This window comes from Rhynchophorus ferrugineus, unplaced genomic scaffold (genome assembly GCF_030347505.1).
Source record: "Rhynchophorus ferrugineus isolate W39M unplaced genomic scaffold, kcgeb_rfMv2 rfM1, whole genome shotgun sequence".
Lineage (NCBI taxonomy): Eukaryota > Metazoa > Arthropoda > Insecta > Coleoptera > Curculionidae > Rhynchophorus > Rhynchophorus ferrugineus.
In genome coordinates this window covers 84,719,080-84,733,672 of record NW_027472580.1, presented here as the reverse complement: position 1 = coordinate 84,733,672, position 14,593 = coordinate 84,719,080, and the positions used below count along the sequence as shown (strand labels likewise).

The window sequence follows — 14,593 nt, the reverse complement described above, 5'->3', positions numbered from 1 at the left end:
AGTAGTCCAGTAAAGTAAGTGTAATTACTATTTTTATTATTTTTTCAAATACTTTTTTACCACTACTCTTAAATCAAATAGTATTCATTATATAGTATTTGACTTTCCATATTTTTAATATATATTACGGTTAACAAAATAATATTTTATCGTATATTAAATATATTTTTACATAATATTTTTATTTTAAATTACTTACTATCCATTAAAAAAATTTGTATAAATTCTTTAACTTAATACTTACTGGCTTTTATTATAATACAATTATTATTAATCGTTATCTGATAATTATTTTCAACTATATTAGTATGTCATATTAATTTTAATTAATATATAGTTTAATGTAATTGTTGAGAGGTTATTAATATTTCTCTATTAGATTTAGTTAAAGCTGATAATATCATAATACAGTGCTTGTTGTAATGAACATATATTTAGAATTAAAAATTATAATGAGTTTTTACTGAATATGATAACAATAATAAATGTAAAATAAACTTTTAATCAACAAAGATTTTTTGTAATATTACTAATATCTTGTACAAATGAAAACAATTAACAGATGATTGATTATAGTTTCGCTAAACCTAAAAAATTTGTTTTAATTATATCTTTATCGTTCAACAAAATATTTGGAGATACATGCATTTATTCCATTATGCCTAATTATACCCGAAATAATTGGTGTTAGACGATTCTGAAACATTTTTGACGAATTGTAGTTAGTGCTTTGTTCACTATGGATAATATATGAGACACAAAGTCGTTGTTAGGTTTAAAATCGTTTGGAGAATTAGAAACAAACGAAAATGCATAAAGAAAGATACGATTTAACATCTATTTTGTTACCATGCTTCAACCTCCAAAATCGGACACAAATATCATTATTTAATCAATTGATTTAGTCAGCAGGTGCAACAGAGTCGTTATGTATTTTTATGAACATGTTATGCAACATATTACATATATTATAGCACACTTGACATATTTTATTTGCTACATGTATTATTCTATATCACATTATTCTACACAGAACATATTTTATGACGTACTGGTACAGTAACGTAAGCGTAATTACTACCTTTATTATTTTTTCAAATACTTTCTTACCACTATTCTTTTCATATTCTTTCCATATTTTTAATTTATATTATGGATTATGTCGTATATTTCATATTTTTTGACATAACATTTTTATTTTAAATTACTATTACTGTTATTATTTACTATTTCTATTTCTATTCATCGAAACATATTGCAGAAATATTTTAACTTAATAAATATATTAAAGGCATATTGTATTATAGAAAATATTTCATATTTTATTATAATACAATTATTATTAGTAGTTATGTGGCAATTATTTGCCACTATATTATTATATGTTATACGAATTTTAATTAATACATTAAATGTTTATGCCATTATGCAATATATTGCTTATTTTATGATGCATAAGACTTACTTCAATTATATTACTATTTATGTTATATTGTTTAATTTAATTATTGAAAGGTTATTAATATTTTTTAATTAGGCTTAGTAAAAGGTGATAATAGCAATATACAGTGCTTGTTGTAATGAATAAATATTTAACAGATATTTAAAATTAAAAAACATAATTTGTTTTTAATGAATATGATAACAATAATAAATGTATAATAAACGTTTAATAAACAAAGATTTTGTCTTGTAAAAATAAGGGCAATTAACAGATGGTCGATCAACAACATATTTGAAGATACACAAATATCATTATGTATTTTTATGAACATTTTATACAACATATTGCACGTTATAACATGCTTATATATATATATATATATATATGTATATATATATATATATGTATATATATATATATATATATATATATATATATATATATATATATGTATATATATGATCAAAATACTAAATATTTGTCATGTTATATGATATACAACTTATTTTATGATGTACTGGTCTGTGTAATTAATATTTTTATTATTTATTTTTTCAAATACCTTCCTACTTACCACTACCCTTACCCTTACACCAAGTTCATAAAATGTTTCATATTTTACTCTTAATATTTTAATTTACATCATAATCAAGAAAATAATTTTAATTGTAATTGTCAGTATATAGAACCTACATGTCTTATACTACATATAACATATTTTAAATTAATTTTATTATTTTAAATTACTCGCCATTTATATACATAGAAAAATTACACAAATACCAATATTTTAACTTAATAAATAATGAGATAAATAATGCAGTCTAATCATCTTGCACATGTATTTTGATCAATATTTTAATTAATTAAAAGACATCTCGTATTATTTCATATTTTTTGGCGTACTCTTGAACTTCATCACAGTTTGTATTATATTATTAAAAACAAATTCACAGACAATATATTATTATAATACAATTATTATTGCTAGATATTTGGCAGTTATTTGCAACTATATTACGGTTAAAATACTATTACTAAAATGCGTGTTAATTAAAATGAATATTAGTATATGTCATATGAAGTTTAATTAATACAGTAAATGTTTATGTCATTATGCAATATATTGCTTACTTTATATAATTATTATTTATCATATATTGTTTTATTTAATTATTGAAAGGTTATTAATATTTTGGTCAGAATAGCCTTAATAGCATACAGTGCTTGTTGTAATGAAATATTTAGATTTAAAAATTAGAATTCGTTTTTTATGAATAAAGAAATAATACTACATGTAGAACAAACTATTAATAAAAAAATGTTTTACGTAATATTATCTTGTAAAAATTCTAACAATTAATAGATAATTGGTGATTCTTTCGGTAAACTTAAGAAATGTATATTAATTCATATTTATCGATCAACAAACTTTTTCGAGAGAAATGCATTTGTTCGATTTTGTCTAATGTGTTTTATACCCGAAATAATTCGAGTATATAACTAGTGATTTGTCTATTATTTGTCTACCTGTAAGGCATAAAAAGGCGGTAGTTTGGATAAGTATAACTCGGTAATTTCACGCTAATTTTTTGATCAAGCATCATGGTACAAAATTGGACACAAATGGCATTATTTAATTAATTAAGTTAGTTAACTGGTGCAACAGAGCTGTTACGTATTTTTATGGACATGATATACAACATATTACATATGTTATAACACATTTATGGACATATATGGTTAGTGCTTAAAACACATAGGTATTTAAAACAAACAACATCTTTATTATTATTTAGTATAAGCCTAGAATTTTTAATTTTTCAAGGAGATTTTCTCAGAAAATGGTTGTAACGCAGGTTACAATTAATATATTAAATATTCCTTGTCATATTATACAACACAGAACATATTTTTTCAAATAACTTCTTAGGTATCACTACTTTAAAATAAATTACTATTTATAAAGTAATATTTAACTTTTTTACATTTTAAAGAAATTAATTGCAATTATATCATATTAATATGAATATGTAGAATTTATGTCATATATTACATATTATTGGCCTTATGTTATTATTTTAAAACAACTCGCTACTTATACTCCTCAACAAATTTTTGAAGAATACTTTAACATAATAGAGATTAAAATAACTAATGCAGTCTGATCATCTTTTAAAGATATAAGAAAGAAGTAGAAAGAAGTAAGAAATAGTAGAATCGACATTATAATATGATTATTATTACTATTTTTTACCAATTATTTGCAACTATGTAAGAATAGTAAGAATTAAGGTGGTAAGAATTTTAATCAAAAATTGTCTATGTTTTACAGGCGGTAAAATTACATTTTATGACGTACAAATCCTACATCTTTTATACTGTTTATTGTATAATTTAAGTGACAGTTATTATTATTTTTAATTAGACCCGGTAGAAGGTGAATAGTATTATGTAGTGCTTGTTATAATAATCCGATGATTTATATTATTTTATTTAATATAAAACTGATCCACCATATATTTAGAAATAATAATCCGTTTTCTTCAAGTTTACATCAAGTATTGTTTATAATATAGTATTTGACTTATAATATATTTAATTTATATAACTTTAAAGGAAATAATTGGAATTACACAATATTATAGAGTTGTTATATCATATATTACATATATTTTGATCTACTGTTTTTATTTCAATTTATTTTTATTTAATGCATTCATAGAAAAACTGAAAACATATTTTAATTTTAGAAACATTAAAATAAGTAATGCTGTAGGATCATCTTTCACATAGATTGTAATCAATACGCTAAAGATATGTTATAGAAAATATTTTAAATTTTTTAACATACTGTTCGTAATATTTACTATTTGTATTATGTTAAATTTATTCCAGTAAAAAATTGGAAACGACAATATTTTACGATAACACAATTATTAATATTCTGTATTTAGCAATTATTTGCAATCATATAAGTATAAATAATATGAATTCTAATTAACACATTCAATGTTTATGTCGTTTTACAACATATTGCTTATTTTATGATGTAGATATCTTACATCAATTATATTGTTTAATGTAATTATTGAAAAGTCATTAATGATTTAATTGGACTTAGTAAAAGGTGATAATAGCAAAATACAGTAGTTATTATCATTAACCCTGCATTTGTTTTATTTTAATTTATAATAAACTGATCTAATTGATTATAACCATTCCTGTTTTACATGAATATCGTAGCAGTAACAAATTTATAATACATAAATAAAAACAAACAAAGATTTAGCGTAATATTATAAAAGTATCTGACAAGCATGAATCAAATTAATACAAAAGTGTTAATTATTCATCATTTTGCACATGGCATGACGAATCTAAACACGTGGCATGAATATATTAAATTATATTAAGGGATTGGAGTTTTAGTTTTCCATTAATTTTTTCAGATTTAAGATTTTCTTGAAAGGATTGGCATATATATTGGCATACCGAATTTTAACATCAACATATTACATATATAAAGGCGTATTTGCTTTACTGTAATTGTTATTTGTATTCCATTACACAATTTATACATAAAGACTATAGAAATTATAAAATATTCTTTTAAAAAATGGTTACTAACATACTTTTTTATTAATAAAGTCTAATTTTCCGTCAAATACTTGGAATTTTAGCACTTTATGTCCGACGGATTATGATTTATAATTATATGATTATGTCATATTATACAACATATTATATATTGTGTTGGGCTATGCTTTTACTTCAATTATCATTTACATTACGTTATTGAATATATTGCTACAAAATAGGAACATAATATTTCATTAATAAAATTTGCTTAAAAATAACTGGAAATGATAAATGTCACCTTGATGGTGACTAATATATTAAATATAAAGATATAAAAATGTGCATATCCTAACCATAAAATTACGTCAACTGATGTTTATATTATAAATAAATATATTATATAGAAAATGGCCGAACTACAAAATAATACCGAAATAAACAATTTCGAATATATGTTTTATTTTTGTTGTAGTATAAAATAATTATATGATTTGAATTAAAATTAATTATGTTAATTCAGCTATATACCTACATATTCAGAAATAATATTGTTTTCAACATTGTCTAGTTATCTGATAAATTGTGATAGTTAATTTAAGTGTATTAAATATTCATAACACATTGCATATTTTATGATGTTCTTATTAACTTATTTATTCAAATCTTTATTTTTATTATATTTCATAAAACTATTAGAATAAAATGTGTTGAAATAAAATATATAATTATATTAACTGGACTTAAGATAACTGTTTAATACTAGAGTATATTTAACATAAAATGTTAACTTAGCTATTTAAACTAATATTAATAAAAACTTTTCGTAAAACGTATACTTTTCATAAAAGCACGTCATAGTCGTCGTTTTTACATATTTACATTTTACAGTTTTTATTTTAGTCATATACAGAATCATCCGGTAATAATAATTTATTTTTCACATAACAATTATTTCATCAGAGGTCTTATAATTATACAGCAAATAAACATAATTATGTTAATTAGCTTTGGATAAGTTATCTAACAATCTAACATCTTAATTATATATTATAATTAATAGTGAAGATAAATTTAAATAAATTAGTTTTTATTAAATAATTATAAAAACACAAATGATACAAAGTGCTAGTGACATTATATCGACAGCTGTACCAATGCATTTGAAACTTATTTTATACCATTTCGTGGGTAATTTTAGCATATATATACAGGTAAGAATAAGTAGTTTTAATATGTACCAATTTTAATGTTACCAATACCATATATGTTACAGTATGATTAATATTGATAATTTGTATGTTGGAAATATGCATTCAATACAAGATGGTAGTTCTCAGTTATTAATTGTAATAGTCTCCTTTTACCAACTACTGGTTTATCTCGACTTGACCTACAGTTTAACGTGGGCTCCGAACCATGGTACTCAGCATTAGGCCTACCGATTAGCGAGTGACCAACTTTAGAAATCATCCGAGAAGACATCTGGTCTTACCCAGCCTGGTTACTGGCGTGACTGGGATCATTTTCCTTGTTGGAATTTACACTCTTGCCTAGGACAATCACAAACATAAATTTATGACCATGCCCCAGCAGGATTCGAACCCACGGCTATCGCAACAGTAGGAGGACCGTCCTATCGCCTTTACCACTGCGCCACCCAGCCGGCATAATATATTTTATTACGTAATTTCCATATCTTGATAGGTTGGTTTATATGATGATTTACTTTTGAGGTGCTTGTTGAAAATTAGTAACACCATTACAGTGATTATCATCATATAGGTTAGTGTTATGTCTCCACTATACAAATATGGAATAATTATTATATCAAAACAAACTTTTTCGTCACTGCTTACTTTTAACCGACTTAAAAAAAGGAAGAGGTTCTATGTTCGACTGTCCATTATAATATGTAATAAAATAACTGCGTAAGTTATTCAGTAAATATCTAACACTAAGAAGAAAAAAATAAAATATTTTTAACAGAAAAATTGCACCGACTTCAAAAAATAAATAAGAAACTCACTAAAGATTTAAAAATAATCAAACTTAGATTTTTAACACCCAAAAAGTTTATAATAATCGTTGTAATAACTACATAAAAATAAACAAAAACTTTATTGAACCTGTCTACTACACATATTTTAAATTCTACTATAAATCAACTATTTAGCTTAATACTTGCCTAAACCTATCTATATATTTACAATATTTTAAGTACTACCAACTGATGTTTGAACAGTTTGAAGTCGGTGCCGAGCCCAAAAAATACAAAAATAATAATATCATTTTGGTGACATATGCACAACATTAAATTACGAACAAAACAAATCTAATTTGTTGCTCGTACCGACTTCATAGTGACTAGTTGGTAGCAGTTAAAATATTGTAAATATATACAAAGGTAGTAGTAGAAAGGATAAATAAGATATTAATGTTTATTTTTATTTAGTTAGTACAACGATTATTATGTAGACATTTTATTTTAAAACGTTTTTTTTTGTGTTAAATATCTAAGTTTGATTATTTTTACTCAGTCCCTTTTTATTATTTTAAATATTTTATTATTTTAGAGATAAAACTGTCAGATTTGGAGTATTGAAAGCTCGCCTGTCGTATTAGAGATGCCATTACATGCTGGATGGCTGGCTTGGCTTGGCTTGTTGTTTGATTATTTTGTTAGCATCACATGACATGATAATATATCACAGCAAATTCGACGTCATGTTTTGATTGTTTTGGAAATTTTTTAAAATTTTGGAAACTAGCACCCGCATCTCACTCCATTAATAATATATCATCAGTATGATCTATCATCTATATCTGGTATCTGGATGAGTTAGGACACAACATTAAAATGTTTGAATTGTTAATTGAAAAAAACATATAAAACAAGAGAAAGTTAATATGAAAAAAGTTTTCCATATATCTATCTGCTTTGCTTCAACGTTTAAACCAATTGAATTAGTTGTTACTTATAATGTTCAATTAATACATTTGCTTCTTACTCACTATTACATTATTAATAGCCATTACCACCACTTATTGGTTAAGGTATTGTCATTTTTATTTATAATAAATGATTTTTATCTAAACCGTTTGTGACTAAAAGGGCTAAAAATAAACTCTAAAATATAAAATAGTCCTATCAATAAATTATAAATGATTATTACGACAAAAGTCAAAGCCTGATATAATACTAATAATATAATAATCATTAATACTGTTATATGGTAACATTTAAAATCATTTTTAAATTTAATATTGCAAAAATATGTCAACTAAATTTGTTGTATATTTTGATCTGCTTAAATGCGTCCCAAAAACCTAGTTATTTTGAAAACGGCATAAGGTAGAATTAGATAAATAAACAAAATGTCTCTGTATTCACTGTACAGTTAATTTCCAATGCAAATAATTCTTAATTCCATTGAATCTGAATCGTTTTAAATGTAGGTAGACTCTTTGCGAATTTAAAACAGCTTCAACTGACTGAAAGTGTAACAGAAAGTTGTAGGATGGTAACTAGTATTAGGTTAAGCTATAAGTAATAAGTTCAAAACGTCTTTTGTTAACAATATAAAAAATAAAAAAAATTTTAAAGGAATATTTATGACGTTTAAAAATATAAAATATTACTGCATTCATTGCAGCTTTATTAGCGAAAATGGATATGACCTTCTGAATGACATGACATAACTCGGCCACCAGTCTCAGAACAGATTATAACAGTTGAATTAGGATGGTGTTTGGAAAAGTATGTTGGTTCTATATCATCGTATACTTAAAATACCCCCTTTATCTTTTAATCAGTGCCAAGACATATCAAACCATAATACGGAAAAAGTTTGAATAGAATGAATTTCAAGACTTTACGGGTTACTAAAATCTATTGATACTATTATTACAGGTGAACTAAGCAACATATTGTTGCACACAAGACCAGCAATATTGAGTAACAGAAGCAGAGGCATCCTATTGCATGACAACGCTCAGCTACACCTTGCAAGATTTATGAAGGATACACTATTGCAGCTCGAATGAAAAGCACTGTGGCATCCAGCTTACTCACCAGACATAGCGTCTTCTGATAACCACTTCTTCAGATCGATGCCCCATCGCTTGGTTGGCACAAAAAATGCGTCGATTATTGGACTGCTGTTTGAGCATAGTTCTTCCTACGGGGCACCGCCATTTTATCAGATATATGAAAAAAAAACTTAATTATTTTGATTAATATATGTTGTACTAATTTTTCTCAATAAATGTCTTTATGTATAATAAAATATTATGACATATAGTGTTGGGTCAAAATGGTAGAGATTAACTATAAGAAAAAATAAACCGGCATCGCTGATACGAACAAGCTAAAATATTCAATGGAATCATGTTTATTTTTAAGAAATTCCAATATTTTAATACGAAACCACGGGAATAATTTAATAAAAACTAGCTTGATATTGAACAACAACATACTAGATGAGTAAAAATATACGACGAGTTTTAAGAAAATACTGTCGGTTTGTTCAATTTTTTTTTTCTGGTAGAGAAATTGCGGCTGGCCATGCTGAAAACATGTGAATTACATTGTTGTGTTTCGATACATAGTAAAGCGCGTGCTAAAAACCTGATTCTTTTTGGCAAAAAAGTGCATGGTGAAGAATATCTATATAAATGATATAAAGATCTATAAATTGTATTTTCATGATATGAATTATTAATATATGATAATTAAAACATACTTAAAGTTTATTTAAAAAAACTATTGTTTAAATAAATAATGTTCAAATTTAAAAAAAAAATTGTAGGTCAATATTTACATAATAGGTTATTTTATAGAGTTATAGTTTAGTGCATCAAAACTGTTGTATTTTTGTTAATATTTGTTATTTAATAATGTAAGCAATTGTGTCCAGCACCTGTTGCACTGCAACTGTTAAATTCGACGGATTTAACATACTACTGGCTACGACTACAGGAAGTGAAGAAATGTATTAGATGACTAACTCCTTCTTCTATAATATATTTATCCCGAATAGCAGAATAACTATTAAAAAGATCTGCAAATTGGTTACTCATCTTTTTTCAGAAATTAACGTAATAAAAAAATTATGTTTTTTATTAAATTAAATAATTATTTCATAAATCTTAACTATATACGTTTAATTTTTGTCTTTAGTATTCCCAGAATCTATATGAGAGAATAATTGTTGCCTCATGAATTGTGGACAATATACTATACTATGTCTACAAATTAACTATAGGAGTTCCAAATTACACATATCCTAATCTCGGAGAGCTTTTTAATCCCGATACGTTCTTTTGTATTTGACTTTGTAGCGACCTTGAGGCATGTCGAATTTTCCATCGTGGAGTAACGATCAACAAAGTACCCAGAAATGTATATCAGACACTGAACACGGGCGGGGTGCCAACAGCGTTAACTAGTACACGATAGCAAATATCTTGCAATCCCGAGACATTTATCTGGGTGATTATTGTTTACTGGCTACTTTCATCAATTCAGTGCCACCATTGACTGCCCGAGCTTCTTCTTCAGGTAAACCCAGCGCCGTTTCCTTTTATCTATTTGTATTTTCTACATTTTATATCACTTCAATAAATAGCATTCACATCATGTAAACCATAACTGGTTCATTTCATAATACCTCCATTCACTGAACCTTAATAACATATCCTAAGACTTTTCTATTATTCTTCTTCTAAGAAACACCGAATTCTAGTTTTTCCGAACACTTATTTTGCCAATTTTTCTGTATGTCTCCAAACTTAAGGCGCTATTACAATCTGATATATGTAAGCTTGAAATATTTTAAATGCGATGCTTTAAGTTGGGACAAATACAGAAACGTAGATTTCAACGGTCTGGATATGTTTGTTAAATGAGAGGTGAACATGCAATAGCAGTCCCACAAAAGATATAAATCAAATAAAAAGTGAACTTGGGGATCTTCAGTGATAGGAAAGATATACGATATACGAAAGATATATTTCATTGTTTGCTCATTACTCATTGTTTTAACAGTCTTAACAGTTTCCTTAAAACATTCCACGATATATAAAACATGATTTACCTCAAACGTTCATATATTTTACAATGGAATTTACAACACAATGGAGGACAGCAAAATGGCGTATCGAAATTAATGAAAATAAATCAGTGCATATCGACTTTACCAACAAAAGAGTCAAGTACAAACTGGTATACATAAATCGACAAGGCGTCCCGTAAGTACTACAGCTAAATATATTGGCACGACCCCTGATCTTCAACTCAGTTGGAATGAAGCTTCAACCACATGTTGAATGAAGCCACAAAAAATCTGAAGAACCTAAGCTGAAGTTTAAAACATGATAATAGTTACTTGGTAGATGTTTATCTACCAAAATATATCTACTGCCAGTACATAATAAGCTTTTACTTTACCAATAAGCCTTCAAACCAATTTGGACTTATGGTGTTCAACTTTGTGTTTGGCCAAAGAAATAGAAATATCATATGTTCCATAATAAGATGCTGTAAGGTAGCGTTGATGCTCCATGGTACATACGTATTGAAAATTTGCATAAGAAGCTAACGGTAGAAATTGTTGATGAAGTTATTAACAGTTTTTTCACTATGCTCAATTACAATAACATTAACTCCATAAAGAGCAGCATAAAGGTCTAAGTTTCAGAGCATTTAATATTCTCTATGCAAATGAATATCCTTCAGTCCTAACAGTTACGTTAAAACATTCCACAACATGTAAAACATGGTTTAACTCGAATGTTCATGTATTTTAGCAATCATTATTACGTGGTGGTGTCTAAGTGCTTTGCATTTCCTAATATCTAGCTAAAACGAACAAGAAAAACATCTATCGATATACATGTGTAACATATATATATATAAACTGATAACAATAAAACAGACGAAAAGTTTTGCAGTCTTATTTTATCGTTAAGCTATAAAGCTCTCTTCATTTTCTCCGTCTTTTTTATTCGTTACTTTTTCTCAGTTTGTTCTAACGATGATCTATCGTTGTTTGGCAAAGAAGTTTTTCAATACGCTATAGTAAAGACGTCATTTATTTCTATAGAAATTTTATTAACAGCATTATTTATGACGCTAAAAAAATAAACTGTAGAAGCGTAAAAAAGGGACAGCTCGTTATATTATACTTTCTAAACTATTATTAAATATCCTTTCTCGGAATTGTGGTGGCTATTTATTACATTTCGACTGTGAATTAATTTTGAAGTAAGTCATTATCTTTTGTGCGTATCTATTTTCTGTTTTTAGTATCCGAAACCTATTGGAGAAAAACTTGGAGAAATACACTTACATGAGCTAATGATTTTCAGTTATTTAATGTTATAGCATATATTTTGCCGTTAAACGATACTGTTTAAACTATAAATAAAATAATTTCATTTCATCAAAATCATTATACATAGCTAGTCTACTTCTCAATACACTGCTGTCGATGCCGCAGGACTTCAAACACTCTTCAAAAAGCTTTTTCGGAGCTGTTTTCTGTACTTAACAGCCAGAGAGTCGAACGAAAACAAAAAGTTGCCACAGAATACTGTGAGGAATTCCTAAGTTGTAAGTTGTGCCTCTGAATTTGTTCCTCAACTGTGCACTGATTGTCGGATCTTAAACATATGAATTCGTTGGTAATTCAATTTCGGAGAGAAACATTTGGAATTTGCTTAAGCGTCGCATTTGAAAGACGACAAGCTTACTGACATTAGACTATAATAATGTCCAAGTCTTGGAGCTTTACAGAAGGACTAATAAAATAATCGTTCGAAGGAATTTTGGTATTGACTAATGTTTATTTGTTGGTTATAGTTTTTAACTTAAAGTAATATACTGCTTAAAGCCGTTCAACTACTACTACTACAACAGCTATTGGAAACGGCGAATAAATTAAATTATACAAATATTTACTTCATATCTAAACAAATAGGGAAATGTATTAAACCAATTTCTTTTTATCTCCGGTACACTCCGGACTTGCCTACATTTAATGAAAATATTGTTTTTATATTTGCAGATAGCATTGCAATACTAAGTATATTACAACACTGAATCAACTAAAGTGTTACAAGCAGCTATTGCCGACATACAGTGCTGTATAGAAAAATGGTGCATCAAAATGTATAATAATAAATCAGTACATATTGACTTCACCAACAAAAGAATCAAGTAAAAGACAGTATAAGATATATAAATCAATAAGTACTGCCGTGTAGAAATACAGTCAAATATCTTGGCAAGACTCTTGATATTCAATTCAGGTGGAAGCCACATGTTAAGAATAAATGCGAAGAACCTAAGATGAAGTACAAAAAAATTACTAGATATGTGATCAATGCTCTGTCAGTGTATAATAAGCTTTTACTTTACCAACAAGTCCTCAAATCAGTTTGAACTTATGGTATTATGGTAACTCTGTGGCTTTATTAGCCGAAGCAATAGAAATATTATACGAAGATCCCTAAACAAAATACCGCTAGGTATTTTTAATAATTCATAGTACGGAGGAGTAAGGATCTGATGGTAGAAACTATCGATTACGTTATCAAATATTAGTTATTTATTTATTTATTATCAAACCCCAGAACCACAAATAGAAACTCCAGATAATAATGGCATTGTCAGAATATTAAAGAAAATAAAACCATTTGATCTACTTCAGTGAAGTTATTAGTAAAACTTAGTGCACATTAAAAACAGTAAGAGACACCAAAGTGTCTATAAGTATTTTGTAATTTTAAAATCGTAGAAAATTAGGATAAAAACTAATATCTTATCAATGCTATAATAAATGATAGTACAAAAAACATCGTTTATGTTCAAACATTTATATTAGTAATGATTTTGAAACTGTAAACAAAAAAGCGTTCTAGTCAATGAACAATATTATTGTTAGATTAAAAATAAACCTATAAACTGCCCTATAAACTGATGTTAAAATATAAAGATGCTTGTGATCTATCCTACCTATTTTATTCAGGCATTGTAAATATTATACGTATCGTTTTGAATTTTCCACCAGAAAAATTAAAAAAAGTGGTGACCCATGCATAAACTTTAAAATGTAATGTAATGTCATATTTTGTTCTAACAATAAGGTCTTGGATTAATAAAAAAAAGTCCCTATAGATTAATTCAAACTCTTAATATTTTTAATATAACCAATATTATCAACAATGAATACTAATGTCGTGATTTATGCAGAAGTAAATCTAAATTATTTATAATGTCATTAATATTAATTATCCATGGGCTAATGAAAATGTATTAGCATCCAAAATTAAATAAAAACCAATGAAATATTAACATTTTATAGCATAATAAAAGACAGAAAATTGCTAATTTTATTCCATCTCTCGTTTTTATGAAATAATTATAAGGTTCGTTATCAAAACGATTTTAATTGCTACTATGTAAATTAACAACATTTAGTTATAAACAAGCTACAACATCCTATATAAAGTTATGATGAATGAAATATCATTACTATATGTTTGGACACATAACGTTGCTATTGA

The 14,593-nt window shown here is 26.4% G+C and overlaps 1 protein-coding gene across 1 annotated transcript in view; it reads left to right on the top strand.

Annotated features, from left to right (window-relative positions):
- The window catches only part of LOC143191262 (uncharacterized), a 341,783-nt gene that overhangs the window by 825 nt on the left and 326,365 nt on the right, over positions 1-14,593 (top strand). The gene's annotated exons all lie outside the window — the stretch shown is intronic.